The 22,234-nt window shown below is 41.1% G+C and overlaps 1 protein-coding gene, 1 long non-coding RNA gene and 1 pseudogene across 2 annotated transcripts in view; 1 reads left to right on the top strand and 2 right to left on the bottom strand.

The window, feature by feature from the left end:
• Pacs1 (phosphofurin acidic cluster sorting protein 1) overlaps window positions 1-22,234 on the bottom strand; it is a 180,801-nt gene that overhangs the window by 100,093 nt on the left and 58,474 nt on the right. The window lies entirely within an intron of this gene.
• On the bottom strand, window positions 3,223-6,288 carry LOC124958274 (uncharacterized). Its single transcript, XR_007103862.1, has 2 exons — window positions 5,876-6,288; window positions 3,223-4,158 (listed from the first exon to the last, which is right to left on the bottom strand). It is a non-coding gene; the product is annotated as an uncharacterized LOC124958274 (long non-coding RNA).
• LOC124958331 (ubiquitin carboxyl-terminal hydrolase CYLD-like) lies at window positions 15,815-20,906 on the top strand (annotated as a pseudogene).

A 22,234-nucleotide genomic window follows, 5' to 3' on the forward strand; every position in this document is an offset into this window, starting at 1 on the left:
GAAATTTTTTGTATTTAATACATATGGTGCTATTTAAATTCGGATTCCTGTGTCAGATATGGTCCTTAGTATCTTTCAAGATATTTGTTCATTTTAACCATTTTAACTACATTTAACATTTTAACTATTGACATAAATTTTCCTAACATTTTATATTCAAACATCTGGAAAATCTGTAGTGGTGCTTCCACTTCCAATGCTTATAATTTATGACTTCTCTTTTGCTTAGATCACTCTAACTAGTGTTTTATTGGTTGTATTTATCTTTTCAAATATCACCTTTTGGTTTCATTGATTTTTTTTCTTTGTATTCTCTGTCAAGGATTTCTGTTCCTACCTACTTTAGGTTTAATTTATTCTTTTTTGAGCTTTCTTTTTTTTTTTTTTTTTTTTTAATGGTGCTGAGGATCGAACCCAGGGCCTTGTGCTTGCAAGGTAAGCACTCTACCAACTGAGCTATCTCCCCAGCCCCTTTTTTGAGCTTTCTATAGTAGAAATTTATATCATTAATTTTAGGCCTTTTATGTTTTTGTTTTTTCATTAAGTACTTAAACCTGTAAGTTTTCCTTTAGGCAGTACTTTAGGTGCATCCCAAAAGCTTGAATGTTAAATTTTCATATACTTCAGTTAAAATATTACTTAATTTTCTGGATGATTTCTTCTTTGATCCCTAGGTTAAAAGTGAATTAATTTCCAAAAAATGTGGAGCTTTTCTGGAATCTTAAAATTCATGATTCCTGACTTAGTTTTTTAAAAATATTTTTTTAGTTGTAGATGGACACAATACCTTTATTTTACTTATTTATTTTTATGCAGTGCTGAAGATTGAATTCAGTGCCTCACATGTGCTAGGCAGGTGCTCTGCCACTGACCCACAACCCCAGTTCCAACTTAATTCTTTATGGGGAAGGGGAACAATAAGATATCATGCCTGTCAGTTCCACTGAGATTAATTTCATGACCCAGCATATGGCTAATATCTCAGTTAATGATTCACATACCTTAAAAAATGACAGTGTTCTATACTGTGCTCTACAAGTGACAAAAAGTTAAGTTAGTTATAGTGTCCTCAGATCTTTTATATCCTTACTGATTTTTGTTTCACTTTTTGATCAGTTACTGAAAAAGAAAATATTGCTTGGGGATTTGTCCCCTTGACATGAGTTTGATTCATTGTTTTAAATCTCTGTTATTAGGGCCAGACACAGTGAAGACTACTGCATTTCCCTGAGGCCGAGATTCCCTTATCATTAGAAAGTGTCATTCTTTTTTTGGGGGGTGGGGTATGGGGGATTGAATTCAACCACTGAGCCACATTCCTAGCCATATTTTCTATTTTATTTAGAGACAGGGTCTCACTGAGTTGCTTAGCGCCTCGCTAGTTGCTGAGGCCGGCTTTGAACTCGCCATCCTCCTGCCTCAGGCTCCCCAGCCACTGGGGTTACAGGCCTGTGCCACCATGCCTGGCTAAATTGTCATTCTTTATCACTTGTAATATTTCTTGCCTTGAAGTTGATTTTGATGTCTGTGAATACGGCCACTTCAGCTTTCTTATCATGCTTACATGCTTCATCCTTCCACTCTCAACCTGTGTCTTATATTTAAAGTTTGTCTCTTGGGGGAAGTGGGGGCAAAAAGCAGGTAAAATATACAAACTTATAACAAAAAAATTCCATCTACACTGCCTCACGTTAGTGCTATTGCAGTACATCTATATTTACATTACAAACTTAGCACCATAGTGCTTGCTTTAAAATCATGTCTTACAAACAGAAGAGAGAAGAAAAAATACATAGTCTCTTTTCCTTTTCTTTTTTATGGTGCTGGGAATTGAGCTCAGGGCCTGGAACCTGCTGGGCAAGCAGTACTCCACTGAGCTACACCCCAACTCCTCATATATAGTCTTAGTTTACCCATGTTATCTGCCATTTCCAATGCCTTCATATCTTCCAGTAAGTGTGAGTTACATGTTATTTCCCTTCATCCCCCAAACTTCCTTTAGTCTAAGTAGGTTGGTGATAAAATTTCTGTTTTCATGTATTTGAAAAATTTTAAATTTAGCCTTCGTTTTTGAGAAATGGCTTCTCTGAATCTTAAGTTCTTGGTTGAGACCCACTAATGACCAGTATTTGACTCAATCACTCCGGTGTCTCTGGGTCTTCAAGGATTCAAATGAGAATTCAGTCAATGGCTTTGGGATACTGTGTCATCCCCCTCTGCTTTCAAAATTTCCTTTTTACCTTTGGTTTCACCAGTTTTACTATGATGTGCTTGTGAGGGCTTTTTCTTTGTACTTAAGATAGACTCCAATGAATATCCTGAATCTGTAAATTAATGTTTTCTACCAAATTTGAGATGTTTGGGGACTATTATTTCTTCCAATTTGTTTGTTTGTTTGTTCCTATTCTTCAGTTGCCCTGGATATTTGATATTACCCCTGGGGTCTCAGGATCCGTTCACTTTTCTGTAACTGTTTCTCCCCTCTCTTCTTTAGGTGGGGTACTTCTCACTGATCTATCTTCAAGCACAGGTTTTTTTCCCTGATGCTGAGCACATTTGTGATTTTAAAAATTTAGTTACTATTTTATTTCAGCTCTATAACTTTCATGTTCAGTTTCCATGTCTTGGTTACAACTTCTCTAATCACTTATTTTTTTCTTATTTATCACATTTGCCTAAAATTCGCCAGTTCTATGTATAATGGTTGCTTAGACGTCAGACTGCAAAATCCAGCATCTACCCACATACACATTAGGAGTCGCTTTTTATTGATCGCTTTTCTTCCTCCGTATGAGTTACACTTTTCCTGTTTCTTTACATATCTAGCACTTATAAACTGAAAACTGGACACAACACACTGCCATATTCTGGATCCTATTGTGTCCTCACTTCTGAGGATCTATCTAGGCAGTTAACTTGTTGCAATGCAAACTGCAAATTGTGGTATGCAGCTGCGGCTACTATGGCTCAGATCTTGCAGCTTCTAGCTGCTGCTGTTTTAGCCTGGCATCCTGGGGTCTCCCCTGCACCTGTAATTTGGCAGACAGTCATGGATTCAAGCAGCTTATACTCAGATTTAGGAGCTCACACTGTGGTTTGTGGGTGTGTGTGTGTGTGTGTAATTCCCCCCTAATTTTCCAGCTATGCTGCCAGTCTCAGGGTCTGTCCTTTGACACCCCATGTCATTAAGGTTTCAGTTTTCTACTGCCTGAGCTTAAGAACAAAGAACACACAGTGTTTTTTGTTTTTTTTTTTTTTAAAGCATTAAACATATATCTCATCTGGTTTAGTTTTTTTCAAGGGTAGATTCCTCTCTTGGTTGTGATCACTTTTTCCTATTTCTTTAGTTGGCTGGTTGGTTTTTACTTTTGTGTGTTTTGCTGGGCTTCCTGGGGTCTGCCCTGTCTGTCTGGAGTGAGCTTATTAACAGTCAACTAGAGATCTGGGCAGTTTCTACCGGACAGTTGGGCCTCGGTCCTGCCTTCAGGACTTGAGTTTCCCTCTGCACTTTGAACCCTGACCTCTCTTCTCTGGCCTCTGGCATCTTTACCATGCAGTTTTCCATGGCCATTTCATTCCTGAAGCCACCATGGGGTGGGTGGCACACATTCTGACAAAAGTCACAGACCTGCAAGTCTTGCTGCACTAGGCTCTGCAGAGAACTTCTGGGAGCTTTCCATTGTTTCTTATGTTTCTGCATATCTTCTCATTGTCTGAGCAAGGGTTTGAGGGAACACTTCATTCCATCTCTTTTACTGGAAATCTCTAATCCAGCAGAAGCAATTTACAAGTTCATTTACATTTTTAATTTTTTAAAATAACAACTTACTTTTAAAAGCCTAGTGCTATGTACAAAGCATTTGAAAGCAATAGAAAAATTTAAAGGACGATTTGGGGGGTGATTTAGCTCAGTAGTAGAAGGCACAAGTGGTAGAGGGCAAGACCTGGCTTTGATTCCCAACACTGCCAGGGGGAGGGAGAGAAGGGAAAAAGGAAGGGAGGCCAAGGCAAAGTCTTAATTGTCTTTAGAGAAAAAAATGGTACTGGGGATTGAATCCAGCGGCAATATACCACTGATTTATATCCCCTGTCCTTTTTGTTTTTTGAGACAGGGTCTCACTAAGTTCCTTAGGGCCTCTCTAAATTGCTGAGGCTGACCTTGAATTTGTGGTCCTCCTGCCTCAGACTCTTGAGTTGTAGGATTACAGGTGTGCACCACAATGCCTGGCATGTTTAGAAATTTATTAGGTCAAACATTCCAAATGCAGCATGTAAGAGCCATGCCAAAAAAGTAGAAAGGTCTGGGACTGTTTTGTTTTGTTTCCTCTATTTTAATGAAAGAAAAAGAAACAACATGAAACTAAAGAAAAATAGTAGCCTGGTGAGAAGCAGGAATTCTCTTCCTAAAAACTGAATTCTTTTCCTGCCTAGGAGTCAGCAGGACTCAGTCTCTTCTCATTTGGCTGCTAGGGAGATACGAAAGGAGAGCACTTCATTTGTGCTTGTGTTTTGCTTTGTTTTGAGAAACACACTGGTCATTTTGAGTAGGATAATCAAAGAACTGTACTATGTACTGCTGTACTGGATTCTAGCTGCTGTGAGGAGTAGCTACTAGTTTATATGTCTCTAAAAAGTGCACATATTTATAGTCTGCTATGTGCAAAGCATTATATGATAGGAACAGAGATGGGGTGGGGCAAAGAAAATGAATCATGAAAAGGTCAATGTTCAGTGGGCATGGTGGCACATGCCTGTAATCCCAGCAGCTTAGGAGGTTGAGGCAGGGGAATCACAAGTTCAAAGCCAGCCTTAGCAACTTAGCAAGGCCCTAAGCAACTCAGCAAGACCCTATCTCCAATAAAATAGAACCCCTGGGTGCTTCACCAATGAGCCACATCCCCAGTCCTTTTTTTTAAAGACAGGGTATCATTAAGTGGCTGAGGCTAGTCTTGAACTTGTGATCCTCTTGTCTCGAGCTCTGGAGTCACTGGGGTTACAGGCCTGCGCCACCAGGCCCAGCTATTGTTGATTTTCCCCTCCTTTTTAATTTTATTTTTCTTTTTTTAAATTTGTTCTTTTTAGATATACATGACAATGGAGTGTATTTTGACATACATACAGGGAGTATAACTTCCCATTCTTGTGGTTGTACAGGATGTAAAGTTACTCTGGTTGTGTATTCATATGTGAACATAGGAAAGTTTTGTCCAATTCATTCTACTGTCTTTCCTATTCCCATTCCTCCTTACCTTCATTCCCTTTTGTCTAAACCAATGAACTTCTATCTGTGCTCCCCACCCCCATTGTGTGTTAGTATCTGCATATCAGAGAGAACATTCGGCCTTTGGTTTTTTGGATTGGCTTATTTCACTTAGCACCATCATCTCCAGTTCCTTTCATTTACCAGCAAATGCCATAATTTTATTCTTCTTTATGGCTGAGTAATATTCCATTGTGTATATGTAACACATTCTCTTTATCCATTCTTCTGTTGAAGGGCACCTAGGTTGTCTCTATAGCTTAGTTACTGTGAATCGTGCTGCTACAAATGTTGATGTGGCCACATCACTACAGTATGCTGATTTTAAGTCTTTGGGTATGCGCTGAGGAGTGGGATAGCTGTGTCAAATGGTGGTTCCATTCCAAAATTTCTGAGGAATCTCCATATGCTTTCCAGAGTGGTTGCACCAATTTGCAGTCCCACCAGCAATGCATGAGCATACTTTTTCCTCCACATCCTCACCGACATTTATTGTTACTTGTATTCTTGATTATTGCCATTCTGACTGAAGTGAGATGGAATCTCATAAAGTTTTAATTTGCATTCCTCTATAATGTTGATTTTTAAGTAGAGATTTGCTGACTTCTTACTAACTACTGAAGTCCTGACTGTCCTTGGCTACTTTTAAATCCTCTTTCTTCTTCAAGGGCATCACATGATGTTACACTGTAAGTCACCACATGACACTAGAAGTCGAATGTGAGATTAGAAAGGAGAAGGAACATTTTTTACATCCAGCTGTCTAAGTTGTTATACAGTACACTTGTAGGTCTAAAAATAAGCCAAGCACCTTTATTTGCCTCATGTCTTATCTCAGAACCAGACACAGGTCCTACCTTGAGTCTCATCTGAAAGAAAACTGCTTGAGTGCTTTGTTCTCCTTTTCCCTTTGTCCCACATTCTCTCCACAGCACCTGAAGTCACACAGGAGCCTCTGAGGGCTGGATACCTGATCTCTCCTATATCCCACGTAAATGTGTACATGAGGGAGATCCAAGATGGCGGACTAGAGGGAGGCTGCATTCGTTGTTGCTCCGTAACTCCGGTTTCAAGCAGAGGATATCTGTTTCTTGGTGAGGCAGTTTACCCCATTTGTCTGCTGTGATGACCTGCAGTCTGCCAGCATATGGACGCCTTTTTTGAGTGCAGATTGCTCACTATCAGGCACCTATCATCCGCCATTTGCCTGCCTCTCGCCTGTCCATCGCCTGCCTTACACCTATCCATCACCCACCGCCCGAGGTTCACCGCCCGAGGTTCACCTCCCGATCATCCGACAACAGTCAGCAAACTGATGGCCGACCACCAGTAGAGCAGCAGCTGCCTGCTGTTGCCTGGAAGTTCACTGTTACAGTACCTGCAGGTTTGGTTACACATGGCTGCTGCCATTTTGAGACAACAGCCAGGCCCCATAGGACCCTGGCCAGACTGACTGAGCCCCGTCTCCAGGATCCCTCAGACCGACCGATCACTCCCTGCCTCTGGGGCCCTCACGACAACTGACTGCTCCCTACTGCCAGGACCCCCAGACCAACTGACTGCGCCCTATCACCACTATCCCGCAACCACACCAAACACACCCGACCTCCAGGACCCCTGCCTGACCAACAACATCCCACCTCCAGGACCTCCAGCTGACCACGTCCACACCCTGAGCTGCAGCTCCCCATTTGCCAACACATTTGGAAGCCAGAGCGGCCATCTTGGATAATCCTGGAAGCCCTAGCTCCGATCTTTAGGTGGGACAAATCCCATCCTGAGCCGCCTACTGGAGACTTGAAGCTCATTGTCAGGTACCTCTCATGCATCAGGCTACTGAAGACTGGGAGGTTGCATTACTATACAACTGTTATACTGTAGATTTTCTTTTTTCTCCTTATTGAAAAAGTTTAAGTTTTTATTTCTTTACTTTTCTTGCTCTCTTTTCCTTTTGTTTACCTGTTCCCTCAGAGTCTCTTTCTCCCTTTTCTGCATGCTAACATCCCATTTCTTTTGATTACACTCTCACCCTTTCTATTGGTACATGCTACAAGTCCAGTTTTATTTCCCCCTTCTCTAAAAACCCTTCTTCACTCCTTTGATATGATAGTTTCTTTGTTATAGAAATGACTCATGCTACTGTGCCTTACCCTACAAAAACTGGAAAATCCCACCTGATTAGCTAGCTAGCTCTTGCCATTCAGCAAACAAGCATTACTGCTACTGTTAGTCTTCGCCTTCTTTGATAAGGACTGGGCCCAAGAAAAGGCTAAGTACAGTAAGTAAGAAAAGGCAATAATCAAGAATTTCTGACCAAGTTTCCTGATCATGCACCTCATAGAACTGACAGCATTTTTTTTTCTATCACAAACATCTTCAATAGCAAATGGCTTCCCAAACTAAGTAAACATCATGCCATGTTCCATTTTCCATCCACTTCCTCTCTGGGTTATTGGTTCATCTGGACAGGCAAGTGCAAAAGGAAAGAGCAAGAATTACACTAACAAGGAACTGGAACCAACCAAATCCAATCCAGCTGAGCACACACAGGGTCCTGGCTACAAAACAATCAAACACACCCACAGTGTGTTTGATACTGAGCACCCACAGTACTCAGTATCTGTTCCTGAAGGCCTTCCTTCCCAGGACAAGTAAGGCCAGTAACACCACAGCTTCTAAAATGCTCAGAGCTGGGTACAGTGATGCACACCTGTAATCCCAGCTTCTAAAAAGAAGACTGAAGCAGTGATCCTAAGTTTTAGGTTAGCCTGGGCAATTTTATGAGGCCCTGTCTCAAAAAGATTGATTAAAAGGGGGGGGCTGGGCATATAGCTCAGTTGGTAGCGTTTGCCTCAGGAGCACAAGGCCCTGGGTTCAATCCCCAGTACCACAAAAAATAAATAAATAAATAAATAGATAGATAGATAAAATCAATTAATTAATTAATTAATTAATTAAAAGGGCTGGGATGTAGCTCAGTGCCTAGCATGCACTAAGTTCTAGGTTCCATCCTCTAGGTTCCATCCTCAGTACTACCAAAAAACAAAAAATAAATAAAAAATAAAGTGCTTGGATAAGAATACATGAGGAAGGTGAAAATGCAACAGATGATGTCTCTTCCAGACAGCAAGAGGTTTCAAATAACCCCAAGTCTCCTGGAGCCAGCGGTCCATTACAAGCAGTGTTCACTGATAAGGCGGGACTGATTACAAGATGCAATCCAATTGCAAGACACAACCCTGCTATAATCTAGCACTGCTTGGGAGGGAAATCGCCCTTTTTGTTTGGTGTTTTCATTAATAGCACCACCTGACTGCGGTTTAAAAAGCTGCATCAGGAAAAACAGCCTCTTTTACTGTCCCTGCTGGATAGACTGTACATCTTTGCAGGCAAAACTTGGTTTGTGATTCATTTTGTTTTCTCAGTGATGGCATGCCAGATAGAAACATCATTAATGGATTTGGGTATTCTAATGAAGGTGGTTAACGTGTAAGGGGTCAGAATGTAAAATTGTAAAATGATGCAGTATTTGCATATGACCTATGTGCATCCTTAGCACACTATCCTAGTTCTCTTGAGGGACAAACAGAGTTAGATGGCAGCATGCCCCCCTGCCCTGTTTCTCAGGAGCAACATTTTGGTTTAAACTAACATCTGTGAATTAGTAAAAGCATCAGGTTTACATGGACAGCAATTATCTCCTTTTTCCCTTTTTAATAAGATGCTGATTTCTTAAGAAATGAACACATTCTACCTGGGTTATGGAAAGGGAACCCCCACACAGCTAGCCCTCCATTCCATAGGTTCCATGCCCATGGATTCAATCAATTGCAATAAAAAATACTCAGGAAAGCTGGGTGAGGTAGCATACGCCCATAATTCCAGCTACTCAGGAGGCTGAGGAGGAGGATTTCAAGTTCAAAGTCAGTCTAGGAAATTTAGTGAGACCCTGTCTTAAAATGAAAAATAAAAAGGGCTAGGGATATAGTTCAGGGGGTGACAGAGCACCTGCACCTGCCTAGCATGTGCAAGGTTCTGGGCTCAATCCCTAGTAGCACAAAATAAAATTACTTTTTTTTTCCATGAAAAAAATTATGTCTGTACTAAACACATAAAACTTTTTCTCTTGTTATTATTCCCTAACCAATATGGTATTGCAGCTATTTACATAGCATTTACACTGTATTAGGTATTATAAGTAATCTATAGATGATGTAAAGCATTCAGAGGATACACATAGGTTATATGCAAATACTATATCATTTTATATACTGGACTTAAGCATCCATGGATTTTGGTATACAAAGGAGGTCTTGGAACCAATACCCCAGGGTAAGTGAGGGACAACTGTGTGAGCAGATGCTTAGTGTTAATGTTACATTAAGAACAAGTCAACACTTGCCAAACCCACCAAGAAAGTACTTAAAGACACAAAAATAATGATGCAGTATTAAACATATCAGAAGTTCAAGGAAAATAAAATGTTAAGACTTAAAAATTATGAGCGAGGTGGTGCATGCCTATGGTCCCAGTGACTCAGAAGGCTGGGGCAGGAGGATTGCAAGTTTGAGGCAAGTCTCAGTGACTTAGTGAGGTTCTAAGTAACTTAACAAGACTGTCTCAAAATGGAAAATAAAAAAGGGCTAGATGTGGTTCAGTGGTTAAGCACACCTGGGTTCAATTCCTGTTACTGGGATGGGGGAGACTTAAAAAATTAAATAATGTTGCTGAGTAACAGGTAACAAAATACATAATATACATAAAAATATAAACATGAATATATTCTCTGCAGCACTATAATTGGAAGTTTGGAAACAATCTGAAGTTGATCAGTAAATAAATTTCTAGTTATACTGTGGTAGATCCATGTAGTAAGATAGTATTGAAGCTGTTGAAAGAAATCGAAGAAAGTTCTTTATATTGATATATGGAAAAATTCCCAAGAATTAATTGCTGAATGAAAAAAAGAAAAATCAAGATACAGAGCAACATCCATCGTGTGCTAGCATTAATTTTTAAAGATAAGATACAATGTATACAATTAGATACAAATTCATATTTGCTTGTATATACATAAAAATGTCTACGAAGATACACAAGGAAGTGATCAAGAGCTGTACAGTAACTTGACAGTTTGGGGGTGAGAGGAAACTGCGACCCCAGCAGACCTGGGAGTGGAGGTGAGGACACTATTCACCGTGGATCTTTCTGTATCTTTTGATTTGGGGGCATGTAAGTACCACACATTCCCCGGTTTTTAAACACACACTGGTATGGTCCCTGAGCACTGCTCTCCCAGCCTCAGCGGCAGCTGCAAGATGGGCAGTGCCTAAGTTTGGCCACCAGTAGTTGAGAATGCACTGCTCGACCTGGTCACTGAAGCAACTGTGTGCTGGGGAAGTCCAAGAACTTCTCCAAACATTCCTAACCAAAATCCTCTAAACTTTAGGAAGACGTTTCAAGTAGAGATCAGTCAAAAATCTCCTTGTTTGTAGGGTACAGCTGAAGACCCCCAGGGCCAGTCAGCCCTGCAGAATCAAGGCCCACCCAGATCCAATGAACGGGGACCTGCAAGGAGATTCTCACATACATCAGAATGGTGTGCCTTCTATTAAGCTTTTAACAACATAAAATAGTTGGATTTTGAGCGAAAACCATGTACATGAGGACAGGGTTGGTTCTGTCAATTTCAAGCAGGCCTACTTCTGTGGTCTGGCACCAACTGCATAACCACTGCTCATATTAGGGTTTAGCCAAATATTAGCTCAAGCAAATCATCAAAACTAAAGGTAAGTGTACTATGATATCTTCAGGTTGTAAGCTTTGGTTTCACAACATGACATATCTAAGAAACTAACTATAGAAGTCAGAACTCCCCCTTTTGAATCAAGCTCTGGTTCACCCAGGGAACCTGTTTTAACTAGATAGCAGGATCTCAACTCAAGAGTTCTGTTTAGTAGTTCCACCAGTTGTAATTCTAACAACTCTGAAACACAGACACTGTGGCTGGGATTAGGATGAGGCAAACTGGCCTGTGCACAAGCCTGAGAGTCAGTGCCTCCTTGGATATGGACCCAGGGCCTCTCCAGAGCTACTACCCTGGTCTCAGTCCTGCAAGGTTTAGGGTAGCCAATGGTCCAGTAGCATCAGCACAGCCCAGAGATTCATTAGAAATGCAGACCTACTGATGAGGCTCTGGGGTTATTTCTTTTCACACTGAAGTTTGGGAAATAACAAATAAAAGGGACCCTTCTACTCATTCTCTTCATTCTATTAGATGACCTAGATTTAGTCTTACAACTGATACAGAGATTTAAAGCACTAGTTCTAATGTTTCATGCTACATTTCTAATGCAGGAAAAAGGAATGAGGGCTCTCTACTAGAATGCAAAGGACAGTCCCACACTGGCCAAAGTTTTTGTCACTCTTTTGGTCAATGGTCTAGATAATGACATAAAAGATGGGTATTAACCTGCAGGTGGCAAAGGAGGAAGCTTGCCACTGCAAGAAATCACAGTTAGGTCACCTTGACAGATCAGGTGGCAGGTTGAACATTTAACTAGATTACACATATATAAAGTTTTACATTTAGGCTCAAAATGTTAATAGTGAAGGTGTGATGGTTTGCTTGACATCAAAACATATGAAAAATCCTGGGACTAGATCCAAGTATGTCAGAAATTTAATGAAACAGCATTTTGAATCAGTGACAGAAAATGAATAAAAAGAATAACTGGGTAGCTGGTTGGAAAAAAAATTAATTTGAATCCCTATCTCACCTCTTGATTCAGATTTTAGATGGATTAAAGATTTAAACATGCACACAGCCCCCACACAATCTATGTAAGCATTAGAAGAAAAGATGAATAAAATATTTTTTAAGCAGTCAGAAAGTAAGCAAGGCCTTTCTAACTGTGATCAAAATCCAAAAGCATGAATAAAACCCAGAGGTCATTTAAAAAAAAAGGATAGATTTTATTACATTACAGAAAAAAATTCTGCATGGCAAACACCACTGTAAAGAATGCCTGAAGACAAATGACAAATGGAAAATTTGCAACTCACTAAGAAATAGGGCTATTTTCAAACACCACCCACCCACCCCCATAAGCCAAGAGAAAAGTGGGCCAAGTTCAGCCAGGAGATACCAGGGAGACGAGGCTGCCCTTCAATGGCTGAAGAGCAATGTTATGGTTTGGATATAGCTGTCCTCCAAAAACTGTGTTAATGAAGGAATGGTTGGAGGTAAAATTATTAGATTACCAGAAGGCTTGATGGGTTAGTGATATGAAAGACTACTGTACTGGGTGGTAACTGTAGGCAAGTAGGATGTGGCTGAAGGAGATGGGGCAACTGGGGATGTGTCCTTGGGGATTATATCTTGTTCCTCTGGCTCCTCCTCTCTCTCTGCTTCCTGGCTGCCACAGCCTGAGCCAAGCTCTTCCACCATGATGTTCTGCTTCACCTTGGGCTCAGAGCAATGGAGTTGGTTGACCACAGATTGAACCTCTGACTCCATGAGTCAAAATTAACTTCCTCCTCTAAGTTGTTTTCGTCATGTATTTTGGTCACAAAATGATGGATGAAAAGTTAATACAGGCATCCAGAGAGAAAGAGACAACAGAGTCATTTGTTGCTACAAATAGATGAATCAGGACTTATGGTGAAAATTTCCATGAGTTAAATTTCAGTTGAGCACACAGAATTTTCTTAGAATTAGGGCAGCCCATAAATGGAATGGACCTCCTTTTTAAAAAATCCTGAGTTCTTGCTGCATAGAAGAATTGGGCCAAGGCTAGATGGCCAACTTTCAGAGACCATTACCCTGGTCTTGGACTAACTGGGTGGCCTAGCTGAATATTTTACCCATTCCCAATCTTGCCTGTCTTTGAGGACAAGTTGCATACAAGACAGAAGATCCTCTTCAGGCGGGCTGGCTACCACAGTTATTGCCAGACCACCTCTGACTTCATTATAATAAAAGATGTGTCAATCCCTCTCCTTTCTTAGCCAATCTTTCCCTCTCATTTCTTTTACCTTATATCTACAACCTCCTGATCCCCAAGGGGTGGGAAACTTATTTGGGAGTTTATCTCCCACTTCACCGGTTCTTGGTCAAAAATAAAAGTCTCCGTCCTCCTCAACTGGTGTTCAGACTTGATTCTGGTTTCACAATTCGAAGAGGGAAAAATGACCCAGTCTTTGGAGTAAAAATTGGTAACAGGAGTTTTTGGAATGGATAACTATGTCAGACAGGAAACAACTACAAAACCACAGAGGCTTCAAATGGTAAAATGATGTAATTCTATCTCAAAGACTATCTAAGTACTTAGGAAAAGTTGGGAGAATGAAATCAAATAATGATAGGTGCTCACACCTCTAAAAAGACTGGAAACTATGGCGCTTATTACTCTTAACTTTTTATTTGTAAATACAGTGCTCTTTGAAGGAAAAGATAAAAAGGGGATTTGAATGTTTTGTTGAGCCATGACCACTGTAAACAGGAGTATGTTGAGCTTTCTTCGTGGCAGTGCAATTGGGCAGTCTGTTTCATCCATATTCTTCCCCTAAGTTCCTCAGCTTCTGCAAGTAAAAGCTGAATTTTGGAAGAACAAACTAGGGCTGGAGGGCTAAGCAAGGGGTCTCAGTAGGGTGATTCTTTGTTGTAAAACCACATAAGAGATTATATATCTGTGTTGCTTTCACTACAGATAATGAATTAAAAAGCACAAATAAATAGTATAAGAATTCAGTTAACAAATGGACATATTCCAGAAGCTAAGCTGCAGGTTGGCAGGGCAGACCCTGAACTTGAGGACAGAGTGGCTGGTCCTGCCACCTGTTGGCACACACTGCACCCGTGATGGGTGGGGAGACCCAGAGTCAGCGTACTTTCTGAGTATAAAACACAAAATACACTGGAATTCTAATCGCTTAAGAGGAAAATAAACTTGAAGAACTGTTTTACTTGCCTTGAATTCTAAAGCTTAAGACAAAGCAAATTTAGCTTGAGAAGGTGAGCAACACTGTAAGGGTTCTGGGGAACCCCTTGCACATCTCAGAAGCTCTCAAGGTCGCAACACTATTTCTTTCTTGGGTCATCTAATTTCTCCTATAGATCTGGTGTCTCCTTTCTCCGGGATATGTACAGCTGTGATTGGGGTACGTTTTTTGCTCAAAAGTATAATGAAAAGAATGAGTGGGGAGGACAAATGAAGAGCACTGGAGGTATTAGAGGACATGAGAAATTCAAAGAGGGTATAAGAAGGATGATCCCCAACGTCGGCACTTGGCCAACAAGAAGCCCAAGAGTGAGCAAAAGCTGGGGAGGGACAAGAGTGTGACACTGTGACCAAGTTCCACATGGGCCATTGGAGGGCACCCTCAGCCAGGACACCTCAGCTAGTGCTAAGTGAGTGGGGAAAAATACCCACTGGACTTTCATATTTACAGGGTAATTCCAAATTGGAATAAAATATCAAACTACAAACCACTAGAAATGCTTTTAAAGCCACATTAACCAAGAAAAAATTCTACCACAAGCGCACACATATCCTCATAACCAGTCTACCATCTGTCCCTATGTTTGCTTATCCAATTCAGAAATGGCATGACAGGGTGTACCATTTGATATCCAGAAGTAAGGAAGGAAGAGCTGAAGGAACCCCTCACAGAATTCCTGCTGCTGAAGTTCAGGGGACGTCAGCAAGGTCCCAGGCAGCAGTACAGAGTGCCCCCCACCCCACAAAAAGAATTAAGCTAACAGGGATGTCAGGCCAGGGCAGGGAGAAACCTCAGGCGATGGCAATGACGATTTGATGTATACCTCAAGAATAAATGCTTTATGGTTACATTAAAGCTGTTTTTTAAATATCTCTGAGGAATTAAACACGGAGCACACAGCAGGCACCTGAATAAAAAGGAAGCTAATCAAATGTCTGGCTCATTGTCGCACTTAACCAGGACAAGTATCCACTCTCTTGCTGATCTAGTTTTTTTTTCTGTTTAATATTTTTCTAAGTAATAGATGTGCAGTGAAAGCTCTGCTGAATCTTTCGAGTTAACACAAACAATACGCAGAAGCCAAACTGTTCATTCAGAAGGCCTGAGGCCTCTAGAGAGGACTGGTAGTAAAAATACTCCTATGACATCTCTCACATATGCTGTCTTGTAACCCACGATCCTATGGGCTGTTTGATGAAAAGCATAAGGGTTATTAGCAAGATCCTTGGCCCTAGTGTCAATCAACAGCAATGCCTGCAGCAGCCACTAGCAGAACTAAGCAGCAGGAGACAGGAAGGTCAAGAGACACACTGAGGAAAGGAGGACAGAAAAGTTAAAGGGTGAAAACTGAGGTAGCAGGTTCAGCTAAGCAGGGCCCACACATTGGAGGCATTTGGATTTGCTGTCTTTTTACAATGTGGACAACAAATTGCTAAAAATACACTTTGGGACTGCCAGTGATTTATCCTTTGTGATTTTACAACAAACTTACTAGTGGTTCCTTTTTCTGAGTTTATGTTCTGAAGTTACTATCACAATGAGTCCAGGTTTATGAGCAAAGAAAAAGTTACTTCACACTACTGGGAAGAGTGAATTTTGTTGATTAGCTTCTTTAAGAATGCAGTGTCACAGACAGACACAGAAGTTCCTTAAACAACCAAAGGGGAGCATAGGACAATTATATCCAAGACCATCTGTGGGGCACTTGAGGGTTTCTTCTGCAAAACACAATAAAAATCAGGTGGGGATTAAAAAGACTAGAACGACCTCATGCAGTTCTCTTTGTTAACAAAATGGATACTGTAGAAACAAACAATTCACACAGTTACTGTTGGCAATTACCAATGGTGAAGAGAGGTTCAGACTCCTTGGTTTCTCCTTTGATTGGTTTTTCCTTTAAGGTAGTTCCTCCCTTTGCTGACCTACATTGTTGTTTTTCATTTCCTCCTCATGGAATATTTTGTTGAGAACATTCTGTAGCACAGGCTTTCTATTTGTAAATTCTTTTAACTTTTGTCTATCATGGAAGGATTTTATTTCATCTTCAAATCTGAAGGTTAGTTTTGCTGGGTATACGATTCTTGGTTGGCAACCATGTTCTTTCAGAGCTTGAAATATGTTGTTCCAGGCCCTTCTAGCTTTTAGAGTCTGGGCTGAGAAATCTGCTGATACCGGTATTTGTTTCCCCCTATATGTAATCTGATGCTTTTCTCTCTCAGTCTTCAAAATCCTATCTTTATTTTGAATGTTAGGCATTTTCATTATAATGTGCCTTGGTGTGGATCTGTTGTGAGTTTGTGCATTTGGTGTTCTGTAAGCCTCTTGTATTTGATTTTCCATTTCATTCTTCAGGCTTGGGAAATTTTCTGATATTATTTCATTGAATAGGTTGTTCATTCCTTTGGTTTGTATCTCTGTGCCTTCCTCTATCCTGATAATTCTTAAATTTGGTCTTTTCATGATGTCCCATAGTTCTTGGAGATTCTGTTCATGATTTCTTACCATCTTCTCTGGGCAACTTTATTTTCAAGATTAAATATTTCGTCTTCATTGTCTGAGGTTCTGTCTTCCAAGTGGTTTAGTCTGTGGGTGATGCTTTCCATTGAGTTTTTTATTCTGTTTATTGCTTCCTTCATTTCAAGGATTTCCTTTTTTTTTTTTTTTTGAGAATCTCTATCTCTTTGTTGAAATGATCTTCTGCTTCCTGCATTTGCTCTTTCAACTACTTATTGGTATAATCATTCATTGCCTGCATTTGCTCTCTTATCGCATCCTCTGCTTCATGAATCATTTTAATTATGTATATTCTGAACTCCTTTTCTGACATTTCTTCTACCATACTGTCACTGGGTTCTATTAATATAAAATCTAGATTTGTTTGGATCATTTTCTTCACTTGTTTCTTCATGTTGTTCATGTATCTTCCCCTCTAGCAGTCAGATCTGGGGTATTGCAGTTTCCCCCCTATAGGCTAATCTTTTGTACCCTAATCTTTTTCCAGTTCTTTTTCTTTAAGGGGGAGATCAATATTAGCAGTGCCTAGTACAGACAATATACAGTCCTAAACCAAATAGCCCCTGTGAGGATGTTAACAATACTGTCATAATAAACAGAATGGGTTTAATTATTATCTACAGTATAACAAATAGATTTGCAATTAAAGTCTGCAATTTTTAATGGAGGACAAAGAGGATGGGAAAGGGTATAAGACGTAGTTGTTAATGGGATAAGAAAAGAATATACAGAAGTTCTAGATCATAGAAAGAGTGAGCGTGTAATCCAAAGAAGTTGGTTGTTAGCATGCAAAAGGGGTCAAAGAGTCTCTGAGGGAACAGGTAAACAAAAGGAAAACAGAGGAGAAAAGTAAAGAAATAAAAACTTAAACTTTTTCAATAAGGAGAAAAAAAAATCTACACTATAACAGTCATATAGTAGTCAAACCTCCCAGTCTTCAGTAAACTGATGTACGAGAGGTACCTTACAATGAGTTTCCAGTCTCCAGCAGGCATCTCAGGATGGGACCTGCCCCACCTAAAGATGGGAGATACAGCTTCCAGGACTATCCAAGATGGCTGCTCTGGCTTCCAAATGTGTTGGCAAATAGGGAACTGCAGTACAGGGTGTGGGTATGGTCGGCTGGAGGTCCTGGAGGTGGGGTGTGGTTGGTCAGGCAGGGGTCCTGGAGGTGGGGTGCAGTCTGTCTGGTTGTGGGATCCTGGAGGCAGGGTGCAGTCAGTCCAGTCAGGGGTCCTACAGGTCCTGGCTGTTATCTCAGAATGGTGGCAGCCACATGTAACCAAACCTGCGTGTACTGTGACAGTGAATTTCCAGGCAACAGCAGGCAGCTGGAGCTCCACTGGTGGTCTACAGTCAGTCTGCTGGCTGCTGTTAGACTATCGGCAGGTAAACCTCAGTGGGTGATGGGTAGGTCAGAGGCAGGTGATGGACAGGCAAGAGGCAGGCAAATGGCAGATGGTAGGCGCCAGACAGAGAGCAAGCTGCACTCAAAAAGTAGTCGATATGCTGGCAGACTGCAGGTGACCGCAGTAGACAAATGGGGTAAACAGGAGGGGTTGGGTAAGCAGTAAAAACTGTCTCACCAAGAAACAGATATCCTCTGCTTGAAACCTGAGTTATGGAGCGACAAGGAACGCAGCCTCCCTCTAGTCCGCCATCTTGGATCTCCAAATAAATATAAATAAAATAAAGATTTTTTTAAAAAAAGAAGAAGAACAAAGTCACTAAGCCAAGGCCTCCAGGTCACACGGGCTGCCCTGTGAGTTCAGCTGAGGTCTAGGGAAGAGAAGGTCCTGGGAGTTGTGCATTTTGAGGACCCTTGCTAGCAGAAAGGGCAATGTCAGGAATACTCTTTGTAGCAGAACCGCTGGAAGAAGGTCATGGTGAAGGTTTCACTGACAGGGGTGTACGAAAGGAACAGCTCTTTCAGTGTGATGAAGACTGTGGTGTGTTTGTTGCACTGGATAAGCTGGAAATCATAGAAGATGATGACAATGGATTGGCTAGTGTACACCATGCAGGCTGAACTTCCCCCCTTGGGAAACAAACTCCAGAGGTTCTTTAAAGGCTGGAGAACTAAAGAATCTGGAAAAATTATACTCTGTGATGTTTTGCCAGGAAAAGAGAGCTTAGGATATTTTGCTGATCTGGATATGGCAACTGTGACGGAATACAGCTTTGTAGTTTTGCAAGCACAGAAAGTACAATTCTCTTGCACATCAACAGTATTATCCTAGATAGTACGACACAGGAAAGAAGACCTCCAAAACTTGCCTTTATGTCAAGAAGTATAGGGGATAAAGGTCCATCAGTCATAATAAACCAAAGGCTACAGGTACAGAAGACTCTGCAGGTCACTAATGGAGTTATCTCCACACTTGAGACATTCTTCACCACCCCCACAACTTCATTAACTCCTAATCCAAAGAGAACAGATTTCACTCTCAACCATTCAGCCTGACAAAGATACCCAATGCCAATGGAAACATTGGTCACAGTCTGCAATGGGAGAGCTAAACAATTCACCTGTCCAAGACAGTGGGCCCTTGCCTATATCTTCTGGTAACTCACATGGTCTGGAAGTGGGCTTGCTGGCTGAAGTTAAAGAGAATCCTCCCTTCTATGGGGTAACTCACTGGATTGGTCAGTTGGACTGGAACCAGAAGATGAATGTGCAGGCTGTGTTGGTGGAACCTTTAGGGACACTCAGTATTTCACCTGTACCCTGAAGAAGGCACTAATGGTTAAGCTGAAGAGCTGCAGGCCTGACTCCAGGTTGTATGCTGTAGCCCGTTTCCAACCAGATCCAACTCTGTAACTCTCTAGCCTTTGAAGTGAAGCAGTAGAAGAAAATACACCATCAAAAATGGAAAAGGGTTTGGAGATAATGATTGGAAAGAAAAAAAGGTATCCAGGGTCACTAATTCTTGTTAAGTAATTCTCGTTACTTAGACTCAACCTTATTCTGCTTATTTGCTTTTGATTCTATTCTGGATACTTACTCAGAGCCAAAGCAAAGAATGATGTAGAATATGATAGTGAATCTCAAGAGCCACTGAGGACAGAAAGTGTAAATCTTCTGAAAATATACGGTTTATGTGTGTGCCACAAAAATTACTAAATTGAAGAAAATATTTGAAAAAGTTGAGGCTATTATCAGGATTTACCTCTGAATAAAAAGATCCTGAAGAACTCTTAAATATCTTGTTCATCTTAAGGGTAGAATCATTATTAAAAATAAAATTAGCTGGTCTGGAATTGTACCTCAGTGGTAGAGTAGCCTAGCATGTGTTAGGCACTGGGTTCGAGTCTCAGCACTACATATAAATAAGTAAATAAAAAATAAAGGTTCACTGACAATCAAAAAAATACACATGGAAAATAAATTTTAAAAAATGAAATAAAATTATCAGGTCAAAAAGTAGAAGACTGCTATCACATTTTTTTATGGGGGAAAAAAATGAGAAAGTTGGAGTTCCTACAATCCAGCAGTTAATCGAATGGTCTTTTATGACCTGTAACCTGAAATTCACAGAGGCACTATCAGTTCTGATTATCCAGATGCCTCAATTTGGAAAAGACTTAAAACTATTTTTAAAATGTTTCCTTCTCTGGAATTAAATAAAACAGATTTACTTGCAGATACTCCCAGGCAGTGCAGGATCTGCAGAGGGCTTAAATGTGTGAGCATTGTGATAAACCCACAACACTCATCTTCATCCCAAGAGGCGGAATCACAAATATAACCCACTGCCACTTCCCACAAATCTACCTGCCTGGGACTGGAGACAAGGCTACTTCCCTGTCTGAAGATAGAGTCACTTTGCTGCTCTCTGAATAGGAACAAGCCACTTGGCTACTTTAGTGAAGTACAAAAAGGATGACTCTGCCTGGCTCTTCTTGGCAACATGGCTGATCAGCATGTGGTCAGACAACTTCAACATTCCCAAGAGATTCCTGCCCAAAGGAGGGAGCATACCTGAAGATGTCTCTGGAGGATCTGCATTCCTTGGACTCCAGGAGAACCCAAGGTTGTGCATGCAGATCTCTCTGTGATGAGCACATGTGCATGTGCTGGAGTCCAACCATGAGCCAGTTCAGTAACCAGGGTCACCTCATGAGGTGAAAATGTAGAGCAGAGACTGCAGAGTTATGTCTTCCTCACACTGGTGGTTCTATCCAGTGACTGTTGCTGGCTGTGGGTATCTTTGTGGGTATGGCCTTCAGAAAAGGATTTCTCTTTCTAAACCAAGTGCTTTTATGTTACCGAAGTATTAAATAAGAAATATTTTGCACTCCAGAAAATATGCTCGTGTTGGTTAAGAAGCCTAAATGAGGTTACTAATACCTGAAGCTTTAAGTGTGCTGATCATATGATATTTAAAAAAAAATAAAATTTTAATCGTTAACAGTTTAAAACCTCCTTTAGTCCACTGAGAATGTAAAAAAATGTTTCTTCTTTATGGAGGAAAAAAAAAAGGAAAAGGGCAAAAACTGGTCTAGTCATTTCAGGACTCCACAGAGTACATCCCACTACCACTGGTGACATTCCTGGTTGCTGGCTGCTTTCACCTCCCTCAGCAGAAGGAACAGTTAGTCATCTGGGAAATTTCAATAATATTGGCTGATTTTATATAATGTACCCAAACTAATAAACAGAACCTATGTTAGAAATATTGCTCTTACTTCAGATACCTGGGGCTTAGGAGGCAGCCATGGTAGGCAACAAGCTTCAAAACTTAGGGAGGCAACCCTGGTGCTGCTGGAGATCTGCTGTGTTTCAGGGGAGACTTCTTAAGTTACTTTACATAATTCCTCACAAAATGCCAATTCAGTGTTGTTATCTCCATTCTGTAAATGAAAAACACTCCCAGGCAAGAAAAGTGACTATCTTTAAAGTCTCAAAAATAAGCAGCAGAGCCAGATTCAAACCCAAAACTCTGAAACGATAGCTGCCTTCCTCTCACAGAAGAACCAAAAGTGACCCCTGCATCTGGTAGCAAGTAGGCCACTGAGGTTCTGCCCCTGAAGACCATTCACACTTTCAAAACGTAGTTACTAAGTCTGCCACCAGGTGCTAGAGCATGATCACAAAGAGATGCCAAAGCTGGCTGCAAAGCTAGTGAGTGGAGCTGCAACCCAGGAACAACACACACAGCCACAGAAAGGACAATCCGGCTGACCATGCCCGGTGACCACACTGCCTGATGCAGAGCAGGGAGGGGCAATGACACGCTGAGAACTACATGAGAAGAACCAGCTGAGCTCTCAGGGACCAGCAGGGCTGCCTGCTGCAGTTAGCCAGAGAAACCTGTGCAAGTCCTTAAGAAGGCTTATGAGGTTGTTGGTAAGAGCACTGTGTGCAGGGCAGGGGCCACAACAAACTAGGTGTCCCTCAGCAGGGGACAGATTAATAACATGCTGTGAATACAAGTGACAAATACAATGCCAGTT

The sequence above is a fragment of the Sciurus carolinensis genome, chromosome 11 (assembly GCF_902686445.1).
Source record: "Sciurus carolinensis chromosome 11, mSciCar1.2, whole genome shotgun sequence".
NCBI lineage: Eukaryota > Metazoa > Chordata > Mammalia > Rodentia > Sciuridae > Sciurus > Sciurus carolinensis.